At 43.9% G+C, this 12,017-nt stretch overlaps 1 pseudogene; it reads left to right on the plus strand.

Annotated features, from left to right (window-relative positions):
* The first annotated feature begins 680 nt into the window (after window positions 1-680).
* Window positions 681-4,606, plus strand: LOC119325750 (annotated as a pseudogene).
* Window positions 4,607-12,017: the final 7,411 nt, after the last annotated feature.

The raw sequence follows: 12,017 nt of genomic DNA on the forward strand, positions 1-12,017 counted from the left end.
CCCATCTCTCTCTCTCTCTCTCTCTCTCTCTCTCTCTCTCACACACACACACACACACACTCTCTCTCTCTCTCTCTCTCTCTCTGTCCTCTTTCTCTCCGTACGTACTAAAAATCATCTCGTTCTCTCATGCTAAAAGAAGTCGTTTCCTCTCTGTGTAGTGGCGATGTAGGATGGCGCATCAAGGGCGACAACGGTTAGCCGGATTAGGTAAGTCCACTCCTCACGAGATCTCTCCTCCCTCCAGCGTCTCTCACATGGACTCAACTGTGCGGCGGAGGAGTCAGCTTGTAAGAGTGTTCTGTGCGTAGGAGCAGTGTGCGCGGTATGCGTGCATGCCTCCACTCTTGGGTTGACGGGGTGAGGGTGCACGACAACACTGCTTCTCCCCTCTGTTATTTTTCTTTCTTTGTATTTGTATTCTCTTCGCTTTTATTTACACTGCATATAAGTTTTGGCCCAAGTCAAAATTTATAAAGTTTGACAATTTTTTTAGAAAATAATATAAACTTTCACGATAACAAGTATATATGGTGCAAAATATTTATTTGATATTGTGATGTTGAATTTTTTAATATAAACTTGATCTATGTTGTAATATGCAGCTAACTGTCTTCTCTCTACAGTGTTGCGGAAGTTTCACGGTAACACGGAGCAGCGGACCGGAGCTGGCCTTCAAAGATATTGGGAGGGCTAAGCTGGTACTGATTCCCCCTCCACCTATCTACCCGCCGCCGCCACGCCCGCCGCCGCCGACGATGGCAACTACCGCCTCACCCTCCACCACGACCACTCCCCGGTCCTTCCTCTCGTCGCCTTCCTTCTCCCTCAGGTACCCAACTTCTTCCCCTCTCGGTACCGCACCGCGCGTTTCGGTAGCTCGACGAGTCACTCTCTTGACGTGCTTGCAGGGCATCGAAGTCGAGCCACCTCCGGACGACGAGAAGGCTGCCCGTTAATGTACGCTGCGCCGGTAGCTCTCCGACCGCCGATACATGTACTGTTCCTTCTCTCCAACACTTAGCTTCAAATACATCCAAATTTCAACCTAGTAGTGGTTTACTGAAATATTATGCTTTCATGGTGAAGCTTACACGACAAAGGTCTCGCGGAATGCCAACATAGCCAAGCTCCAAGCAGGCTATTTGTTTCCGGAGGTACCATTGCGTTGTTGTTCTTTGATTTTGTTCTTGTTCATACTGTCGTATTAGGGATTTGGGTTTTGATAGTGATAATCTCTCAACTTCCATTCAGATTGCCAGAAGAAGGGCAGCTCTTCTGCTGAAGCATCCTGACGCCAAAATTATAAGTCTGGGAATAGGTGACACTACTGAGCCCATTCCGGAGGTCATAACAAATGCCATGGCAGAGGTATCTCATCGTTCCTAAAAACAAGAAATTGCTAGCTGCATTACATTAGACCTTGTTTATCTCAGGAAGTAAAAAAGAAGACACAATCTAATTTCTTTGAACATGTTTGTAGATGTAATGCATGGTGTGTGTTTTCTTGGCAAAATGTTCATGCTCATATTTATGTTTTTCCTTGGTAAAGGGTGGCTACTCAAATATTCGACACAGTACACACCTTTGCAGGGAGTAGACTAAGAAAGTTCATGTTTTCATTCTGTGTTGCATAATTCCTCTTTCGCTATCCGTATTGTTCTTTGACGGGTCTGCATATAAACACAGAGAGCACGTGCTTTATCCACAGTGGATGGCTACAGTGGTTATGGAGCTGAACAAGGTGAAAAGGTAATATTGCTTCTCACTTCACTATAACCTCCATTTAAATGGATGACTTCATAGGAAGAATGCAATTAAACTTATCTAAGCTGACTTGGAATATACATATGAATTATTTAGATTGTTTATGTAAACATGGTATCATTAGATTGGTCTGGAAAAACATTTTCTTAACATCACAATTTTAAAATATCTTGGTAACATATTCTTATGAAAAATATTCTTATGGAGGAGACTGCACATGTGGCCAAAACTAAAATGCCATATGTTTCTGTTTACTAATGTGCGACCTTTTTCTTTTAATCCATCAATAGACATCATTAGATGGCTAAGAAAGTGGGTGTAACTGTTTTTTACATATGCTTGTAAAAGTAGTTTAGTCTGATCGCAGATTATTTGACTAGGAAAGATGGTATGCTAACCCATATAGGTTTACCAACATCTAATGACATCTGAAGCTGTGGCCATTTAGTTATGGCTTTTGAACTGTTGATTCCATGCGTTAGATTTTCTGTCTGGACAGATCCATAATCTCTTAATGGGCTGATACCTGCTTTTCTTTTACTGGCTTATCCAAATACTTGTGTGACTCTTGATTTTGTCTACAACGAGTTTAAAGTTTATCTTTTCAATTACATGTTTGGCTATTTTTTGACATACTCTGTCCTCAAATGTCTAAAAATGGTGCATTAATTGTTTCTACAGAAACTGAGGGCAGCAATTGCTGCAACCTACTATCAGGATCTTGGTATCGACGAAACCGATATATTTGTCTCTGATGGTGCAAAATGTGACATTTCTCGTCTACAGGTTCAGAATGCCTCTTCTCCCCCTTTAGTCTACTGTTCATGTTACATTGTCGCTCATAACTTTTATGCTTCAAATTTCAGGTTCTCTTTGGATCTAAAGTGAAGATTGCAGTTCAAGAGACCCATCATATCCCGTAATAAAATTTTGCAATTGATATTAAACTTCAGTTGTTTTTCCCTTATGTATTTGTGATTCCCAAACCTAAGTGATGTTTGTGGTGATATAATTGCTACTTTTCTTTGTTATCATCCTATTATTGTGATAAATTATTACTTTTTGTACTATTGTATATGTTGCAAAATTAATATGATACATCCATTTCAACAGGCATATGTTGATTCAAGTGTTATCATGGGGCAAACTGACTTATATCAGCAGGATGTTCAGAAGTATGGAAATATTGAATACATGCGATGCAGTCCTGAAAATGGATTTTTCCCTGATCTTTCCAAGGTCCCTCGGACAGATATCATATTCTTTTGTTCACCCAACAATCCTACTGGTGCTGCTGCATCTAGGGACCAGCTAACACAGTTGGTCAAATTCGCAAAGGACAATGGGTCCATAATAGTCTATGATTCTGCTTATGCCATGTACATATCAGATGACAGCCCAAAATCCATCCTTGAAATTCCTGGGGCAAAGGAGGTAGGCTCTATGTTTCTAGATTTAGCTTACCATTTTATGAAAAATTTAAGAATATTACCAACATGTTCGGTCCAGTTTTCTGAGGACTACTAACAAATTGTTTCCATCAAATGTGTCAAGCTGGACCTGTATCATTATGGTTTGTCGATGTGTAGGTTGCCCTCGAGACAGCATCTTTCTCTAAATATGCTGGGTTCACTGGTGTCCGACTGGGTTGGACTGTGGTCCCTAAGGAGCTCCTTTTCTCCGATGGGCATCCAGTCGCTAAAGATTTCAACCGCATAGTCTGCACTTCCTTCAATGGCGCATCGACCATCTCTCAGGCCGGTGGTTTAGGCTGCCTCTCTCCAGAGGGTCTAAAGGTAGGGGTTCAGTGCTTTGAAATCTTTATTGTATGGCTTCTTTGTGCACTGCTGCTTCTCAACCCATTTCCACCATGCAGGCTATGCAAGACGTTGTCGGATTCTACAAGGAGAACACAAAAATCATTGTCGACACGTTTGAGTCGCTCGGATTCAACGTCTACGGTGCCAAGAATGCCCCCTATGTGTGGGTGCACTTCCCTGGCCGCAATTCCTGGGATGTCTTTGCCGAGATCCTTGAGAAGGCAAACGTGGTCACTACTCCCGGCAGTGGATTTGGGCCCGGCGGTGAGGGCTTTGTGAGGGTCAGTGCATTTGGCCACAGAGAGAACATTATCGGAGCTGCGAGAAGACTGAAGCAGCTATACAAATGAGTGTTGGTTTAGCAGATGGCCTCCTCTGTCGCTGGGGAGCCAGGCAATAAGAACCCAGAAGCATTTGGAGCATGAGTTTTGCTTCTAGGCTGCTGGGAAGTGTTAGAACAGAGACAGGGTTGTTGTTTTTGCTCCGTTCGTAACCATTTAATACTGGAGATTTGCTTGTTCAATTGCTGCGGAGTCTATCATGATGTATTTGTCTTACATCTGTTCGTTGACGGCCTTATGCTTCTTGCTACGATGGTGTGCACCTCCCCTTTATCTCCTACTGCATATCTAAAGTACGTACACTTACTTTCTACAGTCACTCATGTCACTTGCAAGTGAGGTCTACGGTAGACCAAGTGCATGCATGTGAAATTGAGTTTAGACCGACCCATTGCTTGCCCCAGCTAAGGCCAAGGCTCCTCGTCAATTTCCAGCTGTCTCTTTTATAATTCTTCGACTAGTCTTTCTTCTTCCATGTCTGCTTCCTTTATTGCATCACCTGTTTCTTCGTCACCGTCAGCTCCACCCTCATGCGCAGCATTGTCTGCAGTGAGTCGTAGAGTTTTCTCCTTCATTTTCACAAGTTCCATTAGCATGTTTGTGCCAAAGCCTCCTGGAGCAGCTCTGCTCCTTGCTCCAGCATCATCCTGTCGCCAGAGTTTTGCAGGCCTGCCCAATATCGTACTAAAAAGGAATAAGCATAACATATGAATTCAGCTGGGAATCTCACGAGCTTTTTATCGAAACAAGCTTGACTGCGAATCTTCCATATAGCTCAGCATATAGCTGCAAGCCCAACAATTTCAATATTAGGGCGACTATTGCCAATAAATTTAGCAATACAGTCAAAATAGTGGGAGAAAAACCAGGACTAGTTTGAGCACAAACAAATTTTGCAGCAGAGCACTGGAAGAATAGATGGTGAATACTCTCAGATTCAGTCATTCAGAACAAGAATTGACACACAGGGTTCCATGTCCATTTTCTTTTTACCCTATTGTCCTAATAGGCTACATGCTGGAAAGAAATCAGCTTCGTTACTTTGGCATGTGAAATGCAGTTACAATACTCTAGCATCTACCACAGTTGACTGCCTAGAGCATAGGGAAGAGAATCCATTGGGGCATGATCACTAATAACTCGCAGCGTCGAGGGAAGCAAATCGTTGACTCGGACATCACGAATTTTGTAACTGAACTCGAAGTTAACTTGAGCTCCTGACCATGTGATGGCATAGGATTCTGAAACTGAACACCGACCAGATCCATGGCAGCACCACACAACACATGGAGCCAAAAGTTACGGGGGCCTCCAAGTATGCAGAACTCTACTAGGAGATGCAGAACTCTACAACTACTAGGAGAAGATAACCGAATTACCCTATGAAAATGAACCAGACAAGTCTTGAGTGCTTGTAGCATAGTCAAGACAAACCTGCTACACTACGTCCAAAGCACAGTCAAAACTGACAAACCCCTTGGCGAATCTGCTGATGGACTAGAAACTGAAAAACGTAACAGTTCAACCAGAAGAAGAGACGCGCTTTACATAACAGGGCATTTGCATTGGCAATAGCTGAACATACCATATCTCATGACAAAGAAATGACTAAATTTGGTTAGAACTAACAGTTCACATCAACTCTCAATTGGTTTAGAACTTCAAAGTACACAAAAACTGATGTATTGCATACCAGCCATATTAAGTGCTTCAAAACTAAATTGATGAATCTGAAGCTAGGACACATCACACATCAGGCAGGTACAGTTTCGAGGATTTCCAGCTGCTCATATATGACAAAAAACAAGATATCGTCCTACCCAACTACCACCAATGGCAATGCAAATAGGGAAGCAAAATAATTGGCTCAGAGGGACGACCATATCCTACTGAAGAAGAACCAATAAGCACATGACGAATATCTTTTAGGGAAGTGAAGTGTACACTTGCGACAAATGAAAATCCTAACTGTTTTACCGATAACAAATGCAACCTCTGTACACTAGCATAAGACGTTTTAACAGTTCAATTTGAAACGTCTTACCTTAGTTTACAGAGGGAGTAAATAGGAAACCTGTCAGGAACCTGACAAGGATCGAACTAGCTACACGCTCGTCGTTGCGATTTCAGAGAGAGAATTCGAGGGATTTGCTAGGGTTTGTATTGCTCAGGAAAGGGAAAGTAGCAAAGCACGCCACCGGCGGCTAGGGTTTCTACCCAGTTACAATAATCATGCCCAAAACTGAGAGCGAGGGGTGGCTATATAGCCATTACAGAGGGAAAAGCATAACAGAAAGTGGAGACAGAGCACATGGCGTGTCGGGCGATGAACAACGACACTCAGGGCGATGATAGCCGTTGGATGGAGCATCTGCGACTCTGATGACAAACCAGTGGCGAACCGTTATCTTCATTGGAGAGCCACTGGATGGCGAATCGACGGCTAAGCTTGGTTCCGACACGGAGAAACATGGGAGTTCTTCAAAGATGCAATGACTGGCCTGACAATTCCCCCCTGTCAAGACAAAGCTTGTCCTCAAGCTTGAAAGGAAGGAAAAACCTTCTGTATGAAGGCCGAGTCCTCCCAAGTAGATGCTTCTTCAGGCATATTGACCCACTTGATCAACCATCTGACGACTGGAATGCTGATGTTGCCCTGAGGTCTGGGAATTAGTTTTTTGTCCAATATTGCTTCAGGTTCCATTTTTACAACTCCATCAGCATCTATCAGGGGCAAGTTCTTTGAAGGAACTACTCTTGGGCCAATGTGCTTTTTGAGCTGACTGACATGGAAGGTGTTGTGTAGGAGACAGCCTTCAGGTAGAAGTAGCTGGTAAGCAGCTTTGCCTACTCGTTGCATAACTCTGAAGGGCCCATAGAACTTGGAATGTAGCTTGAGGTGTCTATGTAGACTCAATGATGTGTGCCTATATGGCTGCAGTTTCAAGTAAACCATATCTCCTGCCTCAAAGGATCTTTCCTGTCTGTTTCTGTCAGCATAATGCTTCATTCTTTCCTGTGCCTTGGACAGATTTTGCTTTATCACCTCTAGTGCCAGTTCTCTATTTTGCAGTAAATTGTCACTGTCCTCAGAAATGGAGTCAGGTAATGCAGACTCAGCTACCATGGGGGGAGGAAATCCATATAAGGCTTGAAAGGGGGTCATTTGCAGAGAAGTATGGAAGCTGGTATTGTACCACCATTCGGCTAGAGCTAGCCAGCCATGCCACTTTCTTGGCTGTTGGAAACACATACACCTCAAGTAGTTCTCCAAACATTGGTTTACCCTCTCTGTTTGGCCATCAGTTTGTGGATGGTAGCTGGTGCTCATGTGCAGTTTGATGTTGAGGGATTTAAACAGTTGCTGCCATAATTTGCTGGTGAAGATCCTGTCCCTGTCAGTTACTATGACCAATGGCATTCCATGTAGTTTGAACACTGTATCAGAAAATGCTCTGGCTACAGTTTGGACAGTTATTGGATGTTTCATAGCAATGAAGTGGGAGTATTTTGTGAACCTGTCAACTACAACCAGAATAAGGTCCTTGTTTTCAGAAGTGGGCAGTCCTTCCACAAAATCCATGCTAATGTGGGCCCAAGAAAAATCAGGGACTGGCAGGGGTTCAAGAAGGCCAGGGTAAGGAGTGTGCTCAGCTTTGTTTAGCTGGCAGACAGGACACTGTTTGATGAAGCTAATAACATCATGTTTAAGTCCTTGCCAGTGGAATACTAAGTGTACTCTGTGATATGTTGCTCTTTCTCCTGAGTGTCCCCCTAATTCAGAGTCATGGAATGTTTTCAAAATGTCCTGTCTCAGAGAAGTTGCAGTTCCAATGACAATTTTGTTCTTGTACCTCAAGATCCCATTCTTGAAGGTGTATCCAGTGGAGTTGTCCTTGTTGGTGGCACACTCAGCTATGAGGTCCTTAACCTTCTGATCTGTAACATAGCTTTTGAGGACTTCAGATATCCATTTTGGGGTGGTAACACTAGTGGAAAGGAGGGAAATCATGTGTTTCACTCTTGACAAGGCATCAGCAACTCTATTTTCTTTGCCCTTTTTGTACTCCACTGTAAAATTGTAACCCAACAACTTTAGCAAGAGCTTATGTTGTATTCCCTCAGTTAGCTTTTTCTCTTGGATGTACTTCAAACTTTCCTGGTCAGTTCTGATAATCAAAGAAGTAGCTAGGAAATAGTGTTTCCACTTTTTCACAGCCTCAATAATTGCTAGTGCTTCTTTGTCATAGGTGGACCATGCTGCTGCCTTGGGTCCTATTGACTTACTGAAATAAGACAGGGGTCTTCCCTCCTGCATTAAGACAGCTCCAAGACCATATCCACTTGCATCAGCTTCTAGGATAAATGGTTTGGAGAAATCTGGCAGGGCCAGAACAGGAGCTTGAGTTAGTTTTTCCTTGATGGTTGAAAATGCTGCTTGTTGCTCTTGCTGCCAAGAAAAGGAGTCTCTCTTCAGACAGTCAAAAGGGGGCCTGCAAATGATGCCATATCCCTGAATAAATCGCCTGTAGTAACCACTCAGACCCAAAAAGCTTCTGAGTTCAGTGACAGTTTTAGGAGTTGGCCACTCCTTGATAGCAGTAATTTTAGAAGGATCTGTTGCCACACCTTCCTTGTTGATAACATGGCCCAAATATTCTATCTCAGACTGTCCAAAAGAACATTTGTTCAGTTTGGCATATAAATGATTCTCTTGCAGCACTTGAAATACTTTCTTCAGGTGTAGTTTATGTTCTGCCATGGTTGTGCTGCACACTAGAATGTCATCAAAGAACACTACCACAAATTCAAAAGAGCCAAACAAAAAGTTCATAAGAGCCTGAAATGAGGGAGGTCCATTTGTTAATCCAAAAGACATCACTAGAAACTCAAAGTGCCCTTGCAGTGTAGAGAATGTTGTCTTGTGGATGTCTTCTTCAGCCATTCTTATCTGATGATATCCACTTCTGAGGTCTATCTTGGAGAAAACTGTTGCTCCTTTTAATTGGTCTAGAAGATCTTCTATTATTGGAATGGGATATTTGTTTTTGATGGTGATTGCATTCAGTTTTCTGTAATCAATACAGAGTCTCCAAGTTCCATCCTTCTTTTTGACCAGGAGGACAGGAGAAGAGAAGGGGCTAGTACTAGGCCTAATGAGACCAGCCTTGAGGAGCTCAGCAATGATTTTCTCTAGAGCTTCCTTCTGGTGATGGGGTACTCTGTATGGTCTTTGATTTACAACCTTTGCTCCTTCCACTAGTGGAATTCTGTGGTCACAAGCTCTTCTTGGAGGCAATTCAGTAGGTGCACTGAATAATTTGTCATACTGCTGAATGAGTTCTTGGAGCTCCATTGGGATAGGGTGATCAGCAGCCTGTGTCATAGTGTGACAGGTGGACAGGAGGAAAAATCCACAGACAGCTTGATCCATTAGTTTTTCTGCATCATCTGTGATCTCCACAGGGGAAGAGGAGGGAACAGTCTCATCCACAAAAGTGGCCCGAGTGGTTGGTGTTGCATTAATTCTCATCTCCATTTTAATGAAGTCCATTTGCACAGGGCCATATTTTCTCAACCAATCTACTCCCAATATGATATCATATCCCTTCAGCTTTAAAACTCTGAATGTGTCCTGTAGCTGTATGCCTTGTATTTCATAGGGGCAATTGTGAGAAGTGAACTCCCTCCACAGGACTCCACCACTAGCTACTAGCACCTTTATCTTCTGGTTGGGAACAGGTGCAATAGGTAGTTTTGCAGCTATGTCAGGAGACACAAATGTGGAAGTGCTACCACTATCCACCAAAGCAGTAGCTATTGTTTTGCCCACCTTAACAGTTAATATAAATGTGTTCTTAACTGCATCAATGCCCATGGCAGCATGCATAGAGACATGTAGTACAGCATTATCAGGAGGAGGTGCAGCTTGGTCCAACTCAGGATCTTCAAAATCTGTAACATAAATGATTTCTGCATTTTCTTCTTCCTGTACTTGTAATGCATGTATTTGTGCTTTTTGGCTCATTCGACATACTTGTCGATGGCCAGGCACCCAAGGTTCTCTGCATTTGTAGAAGACTTGGTTCTGTTTTGCCTGCTGGATGACTGTGTTTCTGTTTTGTGTTGGAGCAGCTAGGGGTGGCTTTGCTTGGTCAAACACCACTTGCCTTTTAGGCTGGGGAACATAAGTTTTAGGTTGGGCAGGGACACTAGCTTTTCCCATTCTCCTGGCATACCATACTGCTGTTTGCATATCTGGTGGTTTAAAACACTCCACATGACTTCTGATGTAAGGCTGCAGTCCAGACAGGAAACTGGTTACATAATAGTCATTGGGTATAGCAGGGTTTTCTCTTCTCATGCAATTCACCAGCTGTTCAAACTGCTCTACATACACAGCCACAGTTGATGTTTGAGAGACAGAGTGGAAAGAGTTCACAATGTCACAAGCAGAGTCTATAGAAAACCTATCTGCAATATAAGAGCAGAATCTATGCCATGGCACATTATGGGATGAAAATCCAGTTCCTCTCCACCACTGTATAGCAGGGCCTTGCAAATAAGAAACTGCTAACTCAATTCTGTGCTCTAAGGGGGTTCTAGCAGCTGCAAAGTATTGCTCCAAGTTCTGAATCCATGATTTTGGATCAGTGCCACTGAATTCAGAAATGTTCAGTTTGGCCGGCTTCACTGTGAGCACATTCCTTCTATCTTCAAATGGGGAGTGAGGTCTTCTACCTCTATCTACTCCATCTGGCCCTTCCTCCTGTGCCTGCTCTTCCATTTGAACTGGTTGTTGCTGTGGATGTGGAACTTGTTGTGGTGCCAAAGCTCTGGTGCTTGCAAAATTGGGATGGCGATAAGGCACTTTCGGTGTACCATCCAAGTTGAGTTCTTTTCCTGCATTATCTCTCAACGTTGCAGTCCCTATGATGGGAGGGGCCTCCTTTTCCACCATAGCTACTGAAGGTGGTGTGTTTGCAAGCAGCTGTTTGGGCCTGCCCGGCGCAATGATTGGAGAATGAAGTTGTTGTTGTTTGGGCTGTGCACTCCCCTGTGCCGACTGCTCATCAGGGATCTCTACTGGTTCAGGAAGCAGCAACAAGCGCTTGAAGTTGTCCTGAATCTTGTCAAAATTTTGCTGCATTGTGACGAAGTTCTTGTTGACCATGGATTCGAAATCCTGGAATTCTTTCTTGTCCTCCTCACGGTAGCGCTGTAGTGTCTTGATATCAAGCTCCAACGACTGGAGCTGCAGAACACCTGTGTCGGACGACTCATCTAGCTGGGACATGATTTCCTTCCGAATCCTGAGAGGGTTGGGAAGGGAGGGATTTAGCCAACCAGCTTATGTTCTACCGCCGCCAACTCCGATTCCTGCCACCAAGAAGCACCGCCCGATTTCAGCTGCTGGGATTTTACCACTGGAGAATTGCTCCCCGGCAACCAGAACTGATTTCAGACTGCCTCCGAATTGTGCCACTCCGGCCGCCACCAACGAATTGCAGAGGGATTTTAGGGCCGATGCGCCAACCTCTACACGCCAGATTCAACACCTCCAAGAACCGATTGGGCCTCTGATACCAATTGTCAGGAACCTGACAAGGATCGAACTAGCTACACGCTCGTCGTTGCGATTTCAGAGAGAGAATTCGAGGGATTTGCTAGGGTTTGTATTGCTCAGAAAAGGGAAAGTAGCAAAGCACGCCACCGGCGGCTAGGGTTTCTACCCAGTTACAATAATCATGCCCAAAACTGAAAGCGAGGGGTGGCTATATAGCCATTACAGAGGGAAAAGCAAAACAGAAAGTGGAGACAGAGCACATGGCGTGTCGGGCGATGAACAGCAACACTAGAGCGATGATAGCCGTTGGATGGAGCATCTGCGACTCTGATGACAAACCAGTGGCAAACCGTTATCTTCATTGGAGAGCCACTGGATGGCGAATCGATGGCTGAGCTTGGTTCCGACACGCAGAAACAGGGGAATTCTTCAGAGATGCAATGACTGGCCTGACAAAACCATGGAGCTATTTAGAAATGAGCAGTTAGCTGAGCACCGTTCTCTAACTCGATTTCTAGAAGC

Source organism: Triticum dicoccoides, chromosome 1B, assembly GCF_002162155.2.
Source record: "Triticum dicoccoides isolate Atlit2015 ecotype Zavitan chromosome 1B, WEW_v2.0, whole genome shotgun sequence".
NCBI classification, from domain to species: domain Eukaryota; kingdom Viridiplantae; phylum Streptophyta; class Magnoliopsida; order Poales; family Poaceae; genus Triticum; species Triticum dicoccoides.